Source organism: Heterocephalus glaber, unplaced genomic scaffold, assembly GCF_053883595.1.
Source record: "Heterocephalus glaber isolate CG9 unplaced genomic scaffold, H.glaber_assembly_v1.0 deba00000546, whole genome shotgun sequence".
NCBI classification, from domain to species: domain Eukaryota; kingdom Metazoa; phylum Chordata; class Mammalia; order Rodentia; family Bathyergidae; genus Heterocephalus; species Heterocephalus glaber.
In genome coordinates this window covers 19,450,841-19,469,613 of record NW_028258147.1, presented here as the reverse complement: position 1 = coordinate 19,469,613, position 18,773 = coordinate 19,450,841, and the positions used below count along the sequence as shown (strand labels likewise).

Here is an 18,773-nt window from a genome sequence, read left to right as displayed (position 1 = left end):
ACCCATAGGGATATTGGTGTCACATAACCCTTTGCATCCTCCCACTACTGGTACAGAAGAAGATGAAAATGAAATGGGTTGAGTCAAATTTTAAAGAAAAAGTAAAAGAAATATGAGTGCTAATGTGCCTCATGTCCTCAACTATCTCAAACCATATGCTCAGACAAAGGAAAAGTATCAAAATGTTTTTAAAGCTCATTGTCCAGTATATTCTGGAGCATGAAAAAAATTGAAAATAGAAAAGGGCAAGAATAAAAATTTGTAGTGGGCAAAGTCACTGCAGTTGCTGAGGTCAGTCTCTTGGAGGATACTGGTATTATATTCAACTCTGAGTAATTTGTTGGAGAAAGAGTGTGCCAAGGAAAATGTGGAGTACATGAAAAATTACCTTGTAAAAGACTGATGTTAAGATGAATAGCTGATACATCAGCCAGTAACCTGAAATCAGACCACATTGGTGGCTATCGTAATAGGAGACAGTTTTCCATGGCTTTTAAAATTCTCTGTATATAGAGCAGAGGCACTGGATGGCTTTATCTTTTCCAGGATGTTTGAATAGTTAACAACCTTGAAAGATAAAGACAGGCCTCCCTCTAGGTCAGAGAGAATCTTTGCTTATTGTCTGTTACAATAAACATAATGGCTCCCTCCAAAGCGAACATCAGGCAGGTTTGCTTATTTCCCATTAAAAAATTCATATTTATCAGGCTCAGGGTTTCTCAGCTGTGAGAGAAAAGCACTGAATGTGCATTATCCACTGGGGCCTCTCCATAAGTTCTCTGGGAATTTCATGCATATAAGAATCAATGTAAACATGAAGCCTATTTTACTTTGCCACAATACTGACCTTGGTCTCTGAACTAGAAGCCTTATGTCTTATGCTAGCCTCTGCCAAACTGTGCTAGACTAACTTAATTTGCAGTTACAGTAAATTCATCATTCTTAAAAATCAACTCTTTCCAGATGAAAGACACATGTATCTTATGTGAAAGGTCATGGTCCACAGTGCTCAAGGTCCTACTCATGGAAAGGGTCCAATATCAAATAAGTACTATTTATCACTGAGAAATACTAAGAGAAGAATATTAATAACTATTTTATTAACTCCTTAAAATTTAAAAATGAATGAAAATATCTATTTTATTGAATGTTAAAAATTAGGAATCTATCATTAACCTACAAACTTTATTGCCTCAAGTATCAGCCATAGTTTTAGCTATACTAATTAAAGTATCTGAGAAGAGAAGATTCATGTAGGTCTCAGCATAGTCCTTTTTCAAGGATAAGTTTCATGAATTCTATTAATAAGTAAACATTCAAATTACCTCAACAAGATTTCAATGCAAGTTTATGTGCTTATTCTCTTGAATCAGATGTGAATAATATAAACCTACAGGACTTTTGATCATAGTGAGATATGCTATTTAATTAACACTCACGATTTTAAGGGTTGGTAAGAGGATTCAATGCTTGTGTGTAACAAAGATAAAACAATAATTTAATTAGGGCTACAAGAGCAGAGCACTAAATTCTTGACAACTTGACATTTTTTCATAGAGTTTAAAAATAAGTATATTAAAACTTTAATTTCCTTTTCAAATATCTGTTGTCACAGTACCAATTTTATTCATCTGAACTATAATATATACTACAAATATGCTAGTGTACTAGTATACATATACTAGGAGAACATGTCAAGTTTTTCTGTGATTAACTTAACAGGCAACATTGAGATCAACAAGATTTAATAAATTGTTAAAACACTACAAGAAAAAATGACAATATATGAAGGATAGCTCTCTTAGATTAGCTATTTGAACAACAACAATTTCAACATTTCTGTGGCTTAATGCAATAGATTTTTGTGTTTTGCTCATGTACAGTGCAATATGATGTTCACAGTCTGTTGATGGAATTAGTAGGTATCTGTTTTACACAGTCATATAGGGATCTAGGTCAATGACAATGCTGTCTCCATTGCACATGGTTTTCAGGTTGCTACGGAGATCAAAATTCAACTGAAAGAAAAGGCAAGAGAGAAGATACAAACCCATATGAACTATTTAATTTCTTGGCCCAGAAGTGACAAATGTTACTTCTCATTCTTTTGGTAAAATGTAGTGACATGCCCTGTTCTAGCTGCCAGCAGGTATGAAAAAGTTGGTTTGGGTTACCACCAAGGCTTCAATATGTTTTTCCCTCATCAACAGTCATACTGAGATTTGATTATCTATGTGGTGGTGCTGGGCAGCAGATAGGTCATGGAGGAACCACACTCATGAATGGATTAGGCTTTCTGAAGTGACAAGGCTAGTTCTTTGAAGACTACATTATGTCTCCCAGGAATGACTGAGATCTTTGAGGACCACATTAATACTGCACAAGTGAATTGTCATAAAGTGAGCCTGGCACTGACCCCCGGTATCCCTCAAGCACATGTTTCTGCGTGTGCCCACTTCCTCTCTCCACTTCTCTGCTATGATGTGGCATGAGGCTGTCACTGGAAGAACATCAGATGTGGCTGCCTAATCCTAGAGATGTGAGCCAAAATAAAACTCTTATTTATAAATTACCTAACCTCAGATATTTTGTTATAGCAACGCAAACTACACCAAGACAACTGGGTAGCTACAAGGAAAAACTACTATTTTATATGTAGTGTTAACTTTGTGTTGTGAGATATCTTAGTTGTAAGCATATATCAATGGAATTTTTATCTTATACAAAAAAGTCCTTGGGGAAGTACATGGGAATGGAAATTGACTGGAACAATATGAGTTAGATATGAAATTGACTGATTCAAATACATATTTCAAATTTGCCAAAATATCATAATTCAGAGACAAATGATATGAAACTGTTACATTCTTATTTTTTCCTTAAATTTATACTCTTCTAAACTTTGATAAAGTCACATTCAGAAATTTTAAAATAATATTATTAATCCCATAAGAAGTTTTGAAAATAATAGAATCTTGCTACGTCTATTATAGCAGTTACTGATTGGCTACTTTTTCAAAGGCAGTGTGCTCAATAATTTCATTTGTATTTTAAAAATACAGATGCAATTAAAGGTATATAATTTTTTTTTCCTTTTTTTTTTTTTTGGTACCGGGGATCGGACTCGGGTCATTTGCGCTTGCGCAGCAGGCAGCGAAACCACTGAGCTAAATCCCTGGCCCCTAAAGTTATATAATTTTTATTATATATGTTTTATCATGCCAACTAAATGCCAGTGACATAAACTGACTCCCAATCTTTCTTTTATGTCCTTGAGATTAAAGCAATCCCTGAAAGCTTTAAGTTAAATTATATCTGAATTACCTATGGCTAGATACCCATGAAAGAAACATTTCTACATTGTTTGCAATGGTAATTGTCAAGAAAAAAAAGTCAATAACAATTTGACTAAGCATCCTTCATCTCAAGTAATTCCAAGATTACGAAAATTAAAATTTTTGTAGACTGTTTCTCTTGGGTGAAGGTTTTATAATTTGGGGAGGGAGGGTGGGGAAGGAAGGAAGGAAGAGGGACTGCCTCAGCACAAACTGATAACAGAGTTGCTAGAATCACTCTTATCAATGGTCTTTGCACTTAACTTGTTTAGAAATAATTGAAAAACAAATTCTGTGAGTCACCACTTCTTGTCTATTCCAGCTTGGCAGGTCACCTTGTTCTAGTGGACAGAAACTGAGTTCATGTGGAAAGAGCTAGAATTTGGAAAAGTTTCATTTAGTATTCAAACTGATATCAGGTAAACAATAAAAAGGGAACATGTTGCAACTAGAATTGCTAAAATTATGTTCAATTAAACGAGTTCTGTTTTTGGAGGGTAGAGGTTCACAAAAATATTCTTTGAAATACCTTCTTAGATTTGTGATCCTTTAATAAAATTTTAATTTTGGGGTGAAATTTATATTTCATTTTGAATTAAAGAGGTGAGTTGCTCCCAGCACACAAGAGGAGGCTTCTGGACCACTGTACCACCCCCACCAGCACACAGGAGGTGAGCCGATGGGTGCCAGCAGCAACCCTGCCCCCCAGTCAAAATGAGAAGGTACATAAACAATGCTCAAAACCAGACTTCCAGATCACCTAAAGCAACCCCAAAGGGAAACGAGATGGAACACTCTGATATTGAACCACCTGGACTCCCTGAACAGGCAACAAAAGAGGATCTGGAAAAAATTAAATCAGAAATAATTTCTCACATAACAGCAGAGATTGTGCCCACGGTGCAAGACATGATTAATAAATCTAGAGAGGAGCTCAGGAACATGATGGAATCCCAACATAGGAAACAAATGGAATTCATAAAACAGATGCAAATAGATTTCCAGGAGATTAAAAGCTCAATTGAAAGTTTACACAGCAGAATGAATCAATGTGAGGACAGAATTTCAGATATAGAAGATAAGATTGCAATTAGTGACCAGGAAAATAAAAATTGCTTTAAAGTTGTAAGGGACCATGAGAAATCAGTCCAGCAGCTCCTAGATGATGCAAAGAAGAATTATATAAGACTGGTCGGAATCAATGAAGAAACAGGAGAGAGAGCAGATGACATTAAAAAACTGCTCACAGAAGTGATGGGATAAAATTTCCCAAGCAGGGGAAAAGAACTTGACATACAGATAAGTGAGGCATATAGGACTCCAACTAGCCTTGATCAAAAAAAATCTACACATAGGCATATAATTGTTAAGATCTCAGAAATCTAACAGAAGAACAAAGTTCTACAAGCAGTTAGAGAAAAGAAACAAATCACATACAAAGGAAAGCGCATCAGAATCACAGCAGACTTCTCAGTGCAAACCCTCAAGGCAAGAAGAGCTTGGAGTGACATATTCCAAGCCCTAAAGGAAAACATCCTCCAACCTGATTCTTGTACCCTGCAAAATTATCTTTCAAAATTGATGGAAAAATAAGATACTTTCATCACAAAGAGCACCTTAGGAAGGTCATGAATACCAAACCAGCACTCCAAAAACTTTTAGACAATATTCTAGGAACAGGCAATGAGGATCACAACCCCAGGAATCACATCAGAATGAATCTGTCAGGCATGGCAAGAAATTACACACAAAGGGGGAGAATCCAACAAAAAGAAAAAGTCAAGACAATGATGTTAATATGTATGAGTTATGCCTATCAATGTTAATGGTCTAAATTCATCAATCAAAAGAAATAGACTGGCAGACTGGGTCAAAAAGCAAGATCCAACAATATGCTGCATACAAGAAACACATTTAATTCAAAAAGAAACTCATAGTCTGAAAGTTAAAGGGTGGAAAACAATACTCCATGTGACAGGAACCTGAAAACAAAAGCAGGAGTAGATCAAGTGGATTTCAACCCAAAATCTGAAACACTCTGGTCCCAAGAATTTCAGATAAGGGATACTCAACTTGTATGTACAAAGCTATTGTGAACATGTGTTTTCATTCCTCTCAAGTAAAAACTTAAGAACAGCACTGTTGGTTCTTAACAGTTATACAAGAAATTTCTATATTGTTTTCCAAAATGGTTTTATCATTTTACATTCACATTAGCAGTATTAGAAAGTTCTAACTGATTCACCCCTAAGGAGACATTTGTTCTTTTAAAACTTTTAACGTCATCTCCCTAATGAGTGTATAATTCAATCTTGTTATTGTACTGATTAGTACTTTTCTGAGTCTAGTGTTGTACACCTTTCCTTGGGTTGTACTGGCTATTTATCATCTTCTTGTGTCTACTTTTTAATTGGGCTGTCTATTAATGAGCTATAAGTGTTCTTTATATATTCTGGTCATAGGTTATATGCATTATAAATATGGTCTGTTTAAGGACTACTTTTCATTTTCTTAAGGATGTCATATAAAGTTCTAAAATTTAATGCAGTCTCACTTATCAATTTTTTTTATTTTATACATCATGTTTTTGTTTTTGTTTTTGTTTTTTTTGGTACCAGGGATTGAACTCGGGACCTTGCACTTGCAAGGCAGGCACTGGAACCACTGAGCTAAATCCCCAGCCCACATCATGTATTTTATAGCCTAGGAAATTCTTGCCTACCCTAAATTCATGAACATTTTCCCATAGAATTTCTTCTTAAAGTTTTATAGTTTTAGTCTTTCATATTTAGGTTCATAGATCCTTTCAAGTTATTTTTATGTATGGAAATAAAGAGTTTAGGTTAATTTTTTCCACACGGATAACAAGTGTTCTAGTAACATTTGCTGAAAACACTATCTTTTCTTCTGCTCTTGAGTTGAGTTTATGTTCTATAAAATGTTAATGTTAAATAATATTTCAAAACTCAGTGGACCATATATGTGTGGTTCTATTTCTAGATTCTCTGTTTTATTCCAATGATATATATGTCTTTTCTTATGCCAAAACTGCCTTGATTACTGTAGCTTTAGAGGAAGTCTTAAAATTAGGTAATAAATGTCTCCCAAAACTGTTATTTTTTTTTCTTTTTACTTTTCTATGTCCTTTGTACTCCTACATAACTTTCAAATTTCAATATCCAATTCTTCATTTATAGCAAGTATACATAGACCTGAATTTTTATATATACCTTGTATTTTCTAATCCTGCTAAATTCAGGTACATGTTCTAGGGGCTCCTAGAGATTTCTTAGTATTTTCTCTGTGGATGATCATTTCATCAGCATATAAAGATTTTACTTCTACCTTGCCAATGCTGTGCTAATTGCTTCTTTTTAATTGCCATACTATTTTGGTTTGGGGCTATGTTTCAGAATTTAATGGACAGATGAAGAGGATGCACATATCTGTCCTTGTTCCTCACCTTAGGGAGAAAGCATTGTATCTTCTCCATTCATATAAGGCATTCTCACTGGAAATATGGAGTACATGTCTTTAATCTGTTGAGAAGGTTCTGTTCTACTTCTAGTCTCCTGATAGCTTTTACCATGAACAGCTATAGAATTTAGTCCAATACTTTTTCTCCCACTAGTGACAGGATCATATGGCTTTTTCCTTTCCTCTGTTAAAATGATGACTTTTGGGGGTAGATCTTCCAATGCTGAACCAACACTCCCATCCCTATAATAAAACCACTTTCTACATACTGCCAGATCTGACTTCTAATAGTTTGTTTTATTAAACAAATTTCTATCTATGTTCATACTTTTTTCTTCTATTATCTTTATCCAGTTTTAGGATTTGCACAAAGTTGATTTCCTAAAATGAGGGGAGAAGTGTTCCTTCTTTTTTCTGCTTTAAATGTTTGATATAATTTATCAGTTAAAATGTATACAAGCCTGTTGTTGTCATATAGGTAGGTTTTCAAGCTAGGAATATACTTTCTTTAATAGGTGCTATTCAAATTTTATATTTCCTCCAGAGTTAGTTTCATTAATTTGTCTTCCAAGGTACTTCTTAGAACTTATCAAATTTATTTCAAAAAATATTTTTGTAATATGCTTTCTATATCCTTTTAAATTTTGTAAAATCTGTGGTAATGTCTCCTAGATTTTGATATTGTAATTTTAAAAATGTGTAATTGATATTGTGTAATAGGAAGAAAAGGTCTACAGGGGCAGGGGAATTAGGAGGGGTAGGGGAAAGGAAAGAAGGGAAAAGAAAAAATATGAGAAGATGAAAAACACAGAAACAAGGTCTTTACAAATAGGGAAGGGTGGAGGGGGTGAAGGAAGGGCAGGGGAAGGGGAAAAAAATAAGAACCAAGATACTCATGTAATGGTACAAGATCCCAAAGATGAATGTAACTGTATTTTATACCTAAAATGTACCAATAAACTTAATGGGAAAAAAACAAAATTTTAATTTTGAAGAAATCAGACAATATTATGAAAAAGGAACCATTGGACAGAGATTTCCCACCTACCAATTAATCAATCCCCTCATTTATACATATAATAAACAAATTCAAATGGTATTAAAAGAAATGTTATAGTTCCTATTCTACTCTCTCCCATTCATTCCCACCCATACTGAGCATAGGAAGAAAAGTTAATAAATGTCAGGGTAGAGTAGGTAGATTAATCATACACTGAAAAAAATCTCCATTACAAACCATTATTTAAAATTTAAAGTCAGCAGATACAGGACATAAGTAAGCACTCAAAATACAGGACTTGGTATATAATATGCTTCAAGCAAGAGCAATTAAATATTATCTTATGTTTTTAAGGAACACTTTGTGCTTTTCTTAAACTTTTGTTTTACTTTTGCAGTGCCTTTCAATAGCATTTTCTATGCTACATGTTCTTTGCGACTATATTGTTCAATTCTAGCAAGAGTTCAGGGTGAGGAAGGTTATAGCTGAGGCATTCACAAGGATTTCCTGTTTGTGGTGGCTCCTTTTTCTTTCTTGGTAATGTGTTTTTAACATTTTTAAAAGGCTGCCTGTGTGTTTTAATATTATTCAATTCTCCCACACCTTAAAAAAACCATGTGGGGTAGGAGAAGGAAGGGTAGGACTGACTCTTACTGTTTCTCAGTGACCCAAGATAAATTAACCTTGTTTAAATTTATACAATAGAGTAATTCTTGCCTGAATTGTCACCAAATTCCTGTAAGGCTCAAATAAAATGACATGTTTTATACTTAAGGAATCAAAATGGGATAAAGAGTTTGATGTTGATATTAATTCTAAGATAAATAACTTCACCAATATACAAAGGGAAAAAAGAGAGCGCCATATGTAAGTGGAAGTACAAAATAAACTGGTCATTCTCCTGCCTAAGCCCTTCAGAGGGCTGGGATTACTGGCATGTGCCACCATGCCTGGCTCTTTGTCTAATTTCTTAAAATAGAAATTTAGGTTGTCATTTTGACATCTTTCTTGTTTAAGTGTAAGCATATATGATTATAATTTTTTCCAGCACTACCTTTTTCTGTATCCCATCAATTTTATTGTTATATTTTTATTTATAATCATCTCTAAGCATGTTTTTAAATTTTTTTGTGGTTTCTTCTTTGATCCATTGGCTTTTATAAGTGTTTGCTACTTAATTTCCACAATTTTGTATATTCTCTAGTTTTATTTCTGTTGTTGATTTTTAACTTCACCTTTAGTGATTAGAGAAGACATATATATGTGGAAACATGTAGTTATATACATAAATTCTTTTGAATTTCTCAGTCTTTAATGGCTTGCTCTCAGAGGGGAAAAAGAAAAATGATGGCAGGGGGAGAAAAAAGAACTTTATACCATTAAATCCCCTTGAAGTGGTCCAGACTAGATGCTCCTAGGGCAAAGAAGGTGAGCCAGTCCCAGCACCTGAAAGGGGGCTCACCCACCACCATTCCACACTCCTAGAGGAGAGAAGCTGAGCCAGTCCCAGCATCCAGAAGGGGGCTCCCCCACCTCCATTCCATGCTCCTAGGGCAGAGAAGCTGAGCCAGTCCCAGCACCCAGAGGGAGGCTTCACTGCCACCATTCCACATTCCTAGGGCAGAGAAGGTGAGCCAGTCCTAGCACTCGGAAGGAGCCCCCCCCCCACATTCCATGCTGCTAGGGCAGAGAAGGTGAGCCAGTCCCAGCACCCAGAAGGAGGCTCCCCCACCACTATTCCATTCCATGCTCCTAGAGCAGAGAAAGTGAGCCACGCTGGCACCAGCAGCACCCCCCCCCCAGTGGAAAAGAGAAGACACATAAACAAGCCTCAAAAACAGACCTCCAGATTACCTAAAGCAACCCCAAAGGGAAAAGAGATGGAACAATCTGATACTCAAATACCTGGACTCTCTGAACTGGGAACAAAACAGGATCTGGGCAAAATGAAATCAGAAATAATTACTCAGATAACAGCAAAGATTGTGCTCATAGTGCAAGACATGATTAATAAATCTAGAGAGGACACAGATAAAAAAATAGAGGATCTGAGGAACATGGTGGAATGCCAACATAGGAAACAAAGGGAATCCATAAAGAAGATGCAAACAGATTTCCAAGAGATTAAAAACTCCACTGAAAGTCTACGCACCAGAATGAACAACCATGAGGATAGAATTAAGGATTTTTGCATCTATGTTCATTAGTGAGACTGGCCTATATTTCTCCTTTTCAGTTGGGTCTTTCTCTGCTTTGGGGGTCAAGGTGATGCTTGCTTCCAGGAATGAATTTGGGAGTATTACTTCCCTTTCAATTTCATTGAAGAGTTTAAATAGTAGTGGCAGTAGTTCTTCTCTAAATGTGTTCTAGAATTCAGCAGTGAAGCCATCAGGGCCTGCACTTTTCTTAGTTGATAAGTTTTTTATTACATTTGCAATTTCATTGGTTGATATTGGGTTGTTTAGAATTTTTAGGTCTTCTTTGTTCAGCTTTGGTAATTCATATGTATCTAGGAATCTGTCCATTTCTTCTGTGTTTTCGATCTTATTGACATATAGGTTCTGGAAGTAGGTATTGATGATCCTCTGGATTTCTGCTGGGTCTGTTGTCATTTCACCCTTTTCATTCCTAATTGCATGGATTTGGGCCTTTTCTTTCCTTTTCCTGATAAGGTTGGCTAAGAGTTTGTCAATTTTGTTGATTCTTTCAAAGAACCAACTCCTGGCTTCATTGATTTTTTGCATCATTCTCTTAGTCTCCATTGCATTGATTTCTCCTCTGATCTTCATAATTTCCTCCCTTGTATGAGCTTTGGGGTTGTCCCGCTCTTCTTTTTCTAGAAGCTTGAGGTTTAGCATCAGGTTGTTTAATTGGGTCATTCTGTTTTCCTAATATGCTTATTCACTGCTATGAATTTCCCTCTTAAGACTGCTTTCATTGTGTCCCATATATTCCAATATGTTATATTGTCATTGTCATTTAATTGAGGGAACTCTCTGATTTCTTCTTTAATTTCCTCTGTGACCCATTGGTTATTCAGAAGTGTGTTTTTCAATTTCCACATGTTTTTGAAATTTGTTGAGTTTCTTTTGCTATGGATCTCCAATTTCATCACACTATGGTATGATAATATACAGGGGATAACTTCAATTCCTTTGCACTTACTTAAACATGTTCTATGTGTGAGTATGTGGTCTATTTTGGAGAATGACCCATGTGCAGCTGAGAAGAATGTGTATTCTGATTTTGCATGTTGGAACACTCTGTAAACATCTGTTAAGTTCATTTGTTCAAGAGTTCAATTGAGTTCTAGTATTTCATTACTTATTTTTTGTCAAGTTGATCTATTTGTGACAGTGGGGTGTTGAGGTCCCCCAGTACAATTGTATTAGTGCATATATGACTTTTCATGTCTGTTAGTATTTGTTTTATATAGTTGGGTGCACTAGTGTTTGGTGGATAGATATTTATGATTGTCATCTCTTCCTGTTGGATTTTTCCCTTTACAAGGATGTAGTGTCCTTCTTTGTCTCTCTTAATCAGTGATGGTTTGAAATCTACTTGATCTGCCAAGAGGATAGCTACTCCTGCTTTTTTTCGGGTTCCTGTCACATGGAGTATTGTTTTCCACCCTTTTAATTTCAGTCTTTGAGTTTCCCTTTGAATTAAGTGTGTCTCTTGTATGCAGCATATTGTTGGATTTTGCTTCTTGACCTGTTCTGCCAGTCTGTTTCTTTTTATTGGTGAATTGAGACCATTAACATTGATGGCTATAACTGAAATGTATTGACTTATCATTGCCATGACTTTTTCTTTTTGTTGGGTTCTCCCCCTTTACATTTAATTTCTTGTCATGCCAGATGGGTTCATTCTGCTTTGCTTCCTGGGGTTGTGATCCTCAATATCTGTTCCTAGGATATTGTGTAAAATTCTTTGGAGTGCTGGGTTGGTATTCACGAAGTTCCTAAGGTGATCTTTGTCATGAAAGTATCTTATTTCTCCATCCATTTTGAAAGATAGTTTTGCAGGGTACATCAATCTGGGTTGGAGGCTGCCTTGATGGTTTGTGTTGAGAAGCCTGCTGTGATTCTGGTGGGCTTTCCTTTGTATGTGATTTGTTTCTTTTCTCTAACTGCTTGTAGAACTTTTTTCTTCTGTTGTGTTTCTGGAATCTTAACAACTATATGCCTATATGTAGATTTTTTTTGATCAAGCCTATTTGAAGTCCTATATCCCTCACTTATCTGTATGTCTTTTCCCCTGCTTGGGAAGTTTTCTGCCATTACTTCTGTGAAGAGATTTTTATGTCATCTGCACTCTCTCCTGTTTCTTCTTTGACTCCAATCAGTCTTATGTTATTCTTCTTTGCATCATCTAGCAGCTGCTGGATTGATTTCCCATGTTCCCTTATAATTTTTGAAGCAATTTTTCCTTTCCTGGTCATCAATTGCAATCTTATGTTCTATATCTGAAATTCTGTCCTCACATTGGCTCTTTCTGCTGTGTAGACTTTCAGTGGAGTTTTTCATGTCCTGGAAATCTATTTGCATCTGTTTTATGGATTCCATTTGTTTCCTATGTTGTGATTCCATCATGTTCCTCAGCTTGTCTCTAGATTTATTAATCCTGTCTTGCACTAGGAGCACGATCTCTGCTGTTATCTGAGAAATTATTTCTGATTTCATTTTTTCCAGATCCCCTTTTTTTTTGCCAGTTCAGTGGGTCCAGGTGGTTGAGTATCAGAGTGTTCTATCTCATTTCCCTTTGGGGTTGCTGTAGGTGATTTGGAAGTCTGGTTTTGAGACTTATTTACTTGTCTTCTCATTTCAACCGGGGGTGGGGGCACAGTGCTGTTGGTGCCTGAGTGGCTTACCTCCTCTGAACTGGGAGAGGTTGGACAGGGGCCAGGAGTGGCAGGATGGATGGTGGCCTGGAAGCCTCTTCCTCTGGGCTGGAAGCAGTGGGACAGTAGCTCAGAAGCCCCTTCCTCTTGGCTGGGAGTGGCTGGACAGATGGTGGCCCAAGAGCCCCTTCTTCTGGGCCAGGAGTGGCAGGCTCGATGGTGGCCCAGAAGCCCCTTCCTCTGGGCTGGGAGTAATGGGATGGTGGCTCAGAAGCCCCTGCCTCTGGGCTGGGAGTGGCAGGATGGATGGCACCCCCTTCCTCTGGCTCAGGAGAGGTGGGACAGAGGCTCAGAAGCCCCTTCCTCTGGGCTGGGAGCAATGGGACGGTGGCTCAGAAGCCCTACCTCTGGGCCAGGAGAGGCAGGATGGATGGTGTCCCCTTCCTCTGGGCCAGGAGCAGTGGGACAGTGGCTCAGAAACTCCTTCCTCTCCACTGGGAATGGCAGGACCCACAATTCACAGTTTGACTCAGGTGTTGATTGGACACTGGTGAAAAATCCAAAAAGAGATCCTCATATCTAGAGTCTAGCATAAGATACAAAGTGTTAGTACTGAAATGTCAGTGCTTTAGAGAAAGGAAATTGAGTCTAATTATTCTGTATCAAAAATTGGTAAAAATATCCTTCATTCTGTTCTTTCTTAAGATCCTTTGCCAAAAAGGTCAGTGCTACTAGGCCTTCTGTTACTGCAGGTGACTTGGTAAAATAGCTCCTTCTCAGAGAAGGAAATTGGCATAGTACCACAGATATAAAAGCCCACGATTCATGGTCTACACAAAAATTGAGTAGTGTCCAGTATGTTCACAAGATTAGGATGGCTTGATATGCAGAGATTGTTAAGAGACATTTCTTGAAAGCTTGAAATATCCACTTGGATTCACTGACCATACTGAAGAACTCCACAAACTACTCCACCAAGGACTTCTCCAACCAACAAGTGGTATCTCCTAGTTCTAACACCTAACACAAACTTTGGTGATAACAAAGATAGTTTAAAAAATACATGGAATGAGCAGCTCTGTTTAACACTGCAATGCGTCAGCTCCCTGCTATTCTGGAGACAAACTTGACACAGTTGATATACATCAAATGCTGAAAATAAAATAGTTGTCATCCAAGTGGCCCTCTGATCATCTTCAGTTCAGAATTTACTATTAATTCTTAAATGTCCCTAGTCTGACAAGTTCCTGGTTTTAAAGAATCCAGGTACAGGACAATATTTTGAAAATGTATTGATTGACTGATAAAAGAAAATCTTTGCATAAATAACTACCACAAAAGCCCAGCAAACATTTAAAGCTATTTCACAGCTCTTCCGTATCCATCCTGTTTTCAATTACAAGTTCACTTCTTCAACCGCAGCACTCATGCTCTCAGTTACCCTGACCTCAGTATAATGAGTCTGTGGCCTGGAAAGCCCAGCATCTTTTTCTGCCTGGTGTCTGGGCCATACACCCATCAATGAAATCAGAATCACTGGTGGTGGTGACGAGGTGGAGAACTAGATACTGAAGTGCTGTTGAAATTTTCAGGTGATTCCAATGTGGGTCTGGGGTTAGGAATCACCATGATAGTTGAACAGCAGGATCTTAAACATAGTGATGGAAGTAGGTAAAATAAAGTCTATTCCATGCCCTCAGGAACTTTCTTTGAGTGAATAACATAACTGCAGGTGGTGGCTTTTCTGCTGCCTGCTCACTCCCATTGCCCAACTCTGTACTGTCTCCACCCAAATGCTGCAATGTGAATGAGCTTGGGCAGCTGTTTGTACCACACCACCTCCACCCTGCGGACCACACTACAATGAAGAGAGAGCTGGTTATCCAACACAAGAGGGATGGCTAATGCTCTCAAAATCCGGAAACAATACCTTAAGTCTAATTTAGTAGTTGGGAATAGTTACTGAAATGATAAAGCAGAAAAAATTGTCAGGGAGAAAAGGGAGGCATGAAAGTAGATATTCCTGGGAAAGAGCCAGAGGGGCTGTATGTGATACTAAGAGTCAGAAAAAGCTGCCTAGATACCCATAGGTTTGTAGTTCATATCAAGGCTCTTTTCTTGGTCCCCAGGTTTATAATAACATTCTCCATATTTTGAGCTCGCTGAGTGGGTCTCTGCTCCCTGCAATTTAAAGAAAAAGAGCTCCTCCCATTCTGGGTCCCAGTTCAGTCCTCACCTGACTTCTGAACCCTCCAAATCCTTATTTTTTTCATGAAAATGATAAAAGCAGTGCAAATGACAGCTAGTAAATAAAAGGGCTCTGGAGTGATCTGAGAGCCTTCACAAATGAAACAGAAGTGGTTGTTTTGAGAAAATGTTTTATATCAAAGTAGTTCTGTTTAAAAAAACTTTTTAACTTTGGTTACATACATGACTAGGATAATATAGCTTTAGCCTATGACTATTATTGCTGTCAGGAGAGTTAATGTATTGTAATATTGCCCACAATTCAAAAAGCATTGTGAGTAATATTATTTCAATACTGTGAATTCTGCAGTAGAATTAACCATAAAAAACAAGAACAGAGTTGTAACTATTATGAAATCCTTTCACTTCAGGCACATTCCCAAGAGCATAGTGATCCATAGTCACAGAAAGAAGCACAGGAAAGGCTGCCACTGAGCAAATATGCATCAATGCACCAGCCCTGGGCCCTCACTGCACTAATGGATCCACATCTGACTGTCACCTCAGCTAACTCTTGGGGCCCTACATACTGTGAGTCAGTAGCTCTCCAGTATCCTCCACAAATGCCAAACCCAGCCTGAAGTTAGAGATGGCCTAAACTGACCTCTTCCAATTTCCTCACCTGATTTGTATCTTGAAGTTTAGTTGACATTTTACTAATGAGAAAACTAAGGTGGGTAATCGTTAAAATTAAGGAGAATGCTGAATTTGCTTGTTCAAAAATTTGCATGTTTTTTTTCTTCCGGCTAATATCTCAATCTCTTAACCAAAGTGTCTTTTAAAAGTATCATATTCTATTTCCTCAGGATGCCAGCAGCTGCAGCAGCCAGTGCAGAACTAGCCCTCTCCATACGTCAAGCAGTGTTTGTATATATTTCAGTGTATCCAAGCAAGGCCTTTTTAACTTTCCATGCTATGGACGGAGTTGTACTTTCCTGAATGGAAGCCAGGAAAAAACTTGGAGATTTGGCAGGAAGACTGTGGGAAGCCTGGTGCAACACCAGGCTGAGATCTGGCGCAGGACCGTTCTACAAAGGCAGAAGAGCAAAACGCCTTCCTTTGTTTAGCTCTACTTGGAGCACAAATGGAGCCCCCAGATTGCAATCAGGCCCCATTGTATAAACTTGGGGTTTCCACAGCATACAACATTTCTGGCACCACCTTCCTTATTATTTTTCAACTGGAAAACCAATTAGCATTCTTTTTATATCTGGGTGTTAATACTTGGGCCTTAGAGCAGTTTTTTGGCCACCAGCCCACATGGCTGTAGTCTCTTGGGCAATGCCTGACAAATTAAGATAAAACCATTACTTCATGTTTTCCTCCAAAGAGAAAACAAAAACTGTTTCCTGTGCTTATTAATTGAATGAAGTCAATTTCCACATTTAACAAATAAAAAGGTGGGCATAATCAGGGTGTCTACCCTGGGCTCTTATCTCTCCCCAGGCTGGTTCCTCTGCAGAAATGTGAGGGAGGAAGACCTGTCAGGTTCTGACTAAGCTTTTCTTCTCTTGGAAAAAAAATCCTTATGGTCAACAGAGGCCTCTGTCAAGTGGATGACCTTTGAGTACCACGAGGTCATGCTTTGTCCTCTGTGGCATTTTTATTTTGCAAGTTTGAGCGATGTGATTTACCTGGAGGAAAACTGTTAGGAGATTCCAGTCCTGACAAATAGATTAGTCATAAGAGTCAAGAGGGCACTGCCCAGTTTGAAAGAAATAAACAGAGCCAAATATTTCCCTATCTTGAAAGCAGTGCAAAGTAAAGTTCACACTTCAGGAATGTTGTGTATGAGTAAAGAAAGCCATATGTAGGCTGCTGTCTCAGAATATCTGAAAGTATGGAGGAGAGAAGGAAAAGAGGTTGGAATTGCCCATCCTGTAGAGTGTTCCCCATGGTAAACATCCCCCGCCATGGCAACAATTTAAAGCCACAAATCAGAGGAATGCAGCCCTCTAGCAAGAGGACCACAACCTGGGAAAATCTCCAGGATGATGCAAAATATTTAGAAGGGAAGTGGTAAAACAAACAGAAAGGAAACATGGCAATACAACTACAGTTTAAAGTCAAAAATATGTTAGGTGCAAAAAATAATTGAGTGTAATTACAACAGTGCTTTTGTGTTGTGGGTACTGAATGTACATCTCTTTGATAGTAATGGCTTGAGGGGTTGCTGCTCCCCCTTCAAGGCTTTCTTTGTAAATAATGGGTGGTGGCATCCTTAAAAAAAGTCCATTTGAAAGACTTCTTTAAAGAATTTGTACAGAACATTTTCTTTGCAACAAAATCTTTTCTGGAGTTATATTATTTAAGAAAGGATCTGTGTTCTAAGTTATAAAGAAATGTTTTGCCCATTTTTTCTTATTGCTAGGTTTCCTTTCTGGAGCAGAAAATGATTATCTGTAATAATCTAAGGAAATGATTAGAAAATACTTTGTTATATGCAGGAAAAATGTAATAGATTTCAGTGCCAGAAATCATCCAAGACTTTATGCATAGAATAGCCATAAATTCCAATTTGCCAGTTGTGTGGGTTAGTTACTAAATGTGCACTTTCACTCACCTGGATCATGAATAATTTGATGACCCTATTCATGCCCAGAGCCCAAAAGTCTTCTGCTTCTATCTGCATCCACTTCCCACAGGAACACCGGTCTTAGGCTCTGCAAAGCACAGAATCTGAAAGCAATATTAAAAAGGGAAGAATGGGGAGTGGCAAAGAAGAATCTTCAACTGTTTGGCTTCACCTAAAAGAAGCCTGGCAATATCATGGAAAAAAATAAGTTCTACTTGACCTGGGAGAGGAGAAAAATTGTCTATCAGCAGAAAACCTTTCCTGGAGGCTGCCTTCAAGAGGCTTCCACCTGTGAGTTTCTCACTAAACAATTATCTCTCTGTCAAATCCTGGAAGACACACAGTAATCTCAAAAGCAAACATGCATGCTGCCTCTTTCTGTATCTTGCACCGTGGAACATATTGCTTAGATGTCCCAAATCAGGAAGCATTCAAACACTGCATGTTGCCACCAGTTATGATGCTGGATTGCAGCTATTTGGATCAGAATGGAAAGTCTTTGATCTCTTTTAAAACTAAGTTTAATCATGGCCCAGTCCCAAATTGTGGACTAATTTTGGCAACTTCCCCTGTACACTTTTATCTAGAGATAAAAGGAACATTTAGATACACAAACAAAAGGTGTATTTCCATAGGCTACATCGACCAAACGAGGCTATAGATGCTGGTGCAAAATATCTCTTCTGACTTCTTCAGATCTACTCTGCTCCCTCATTGACTGGCAACCAGTAGGACTGTTTCCTTCCATTACAAAGATATAAAGATAATATAACTTTAAAGAATTTAGAAAGGAACAAACCATTTCCAGCATGTTACTTCCGTTTTCACATGAAGTTTTAGAAATTGAAAGTTATCATACTGGTGTTGGATCCAAGACTCTAATGTTCTTGTTTTCATGTAGACTCTTGCAGATACTGGAAAGATGGGAGACCTTGGAGCAGTCACTCCTTAATCACAACTCAAGAGGCCTGGGCTTTCGACAGGAACTTGCAGCTTACTAAACCCAGATAGAAGAATGCAACACAGAAGCAGCTAGATTGGAGCTACAGAGAGCAAAGTCACAGCTTACTGTTGACCTTGGCACTGTGTCACTTTTTCCATTGAGAACCAAATGAGAGACATGTGAGGGCTTATTTGACCGCAACTAGGCCATGGGACAGTGGATTCCTAAAAATAGGGAGGTGGTCTCTTTATGTGGACACACATCTGAGTATAGAGACATAGTATAGCTGAATTGCAAATTAGAATATAAGCAAAGATAATTTGGCAAAGCAAAGTATTCTATAAGAACTAAAG

At 37.7% G+C, this 18,773-nt stretch overlaps 1 long non-coding RNA gene across 2 annotated transcripts in view; it reads right to left on the bottom strand.

Annotated features, from left to right (window-relative positions):
- The window catches only part of LOC147829637 (uncharacterized), a 33,873-nt gene extending 15,395 nt beyond the window's left edge, over positions 1 to 18,478 (bottom strand). Inside the window, exons 1-3 of one of the 2 annotated variants that reach the window (XR_015448732.1) lie at positions 18,277 to 18,478; positions 17,466 to 17,581; positions 13,061 to 13,202 (exon numbers count right to left, since the gene is read on the bottom strand). This is a non-coding gene — a long non-coding RNA (uncharacterized LOC147829637). The remainder of the gene's footprint in view (positions 1 to 13,060; positions 13,203 to 17,465; positions 17,582 to 18,276) is intronic. The other variant, XR_015448733.1, reaches the window with a different exon arrangement.
- Between the last annotated feature and the right edge of the window lie 295 nt (positions 18,479 to 18,773).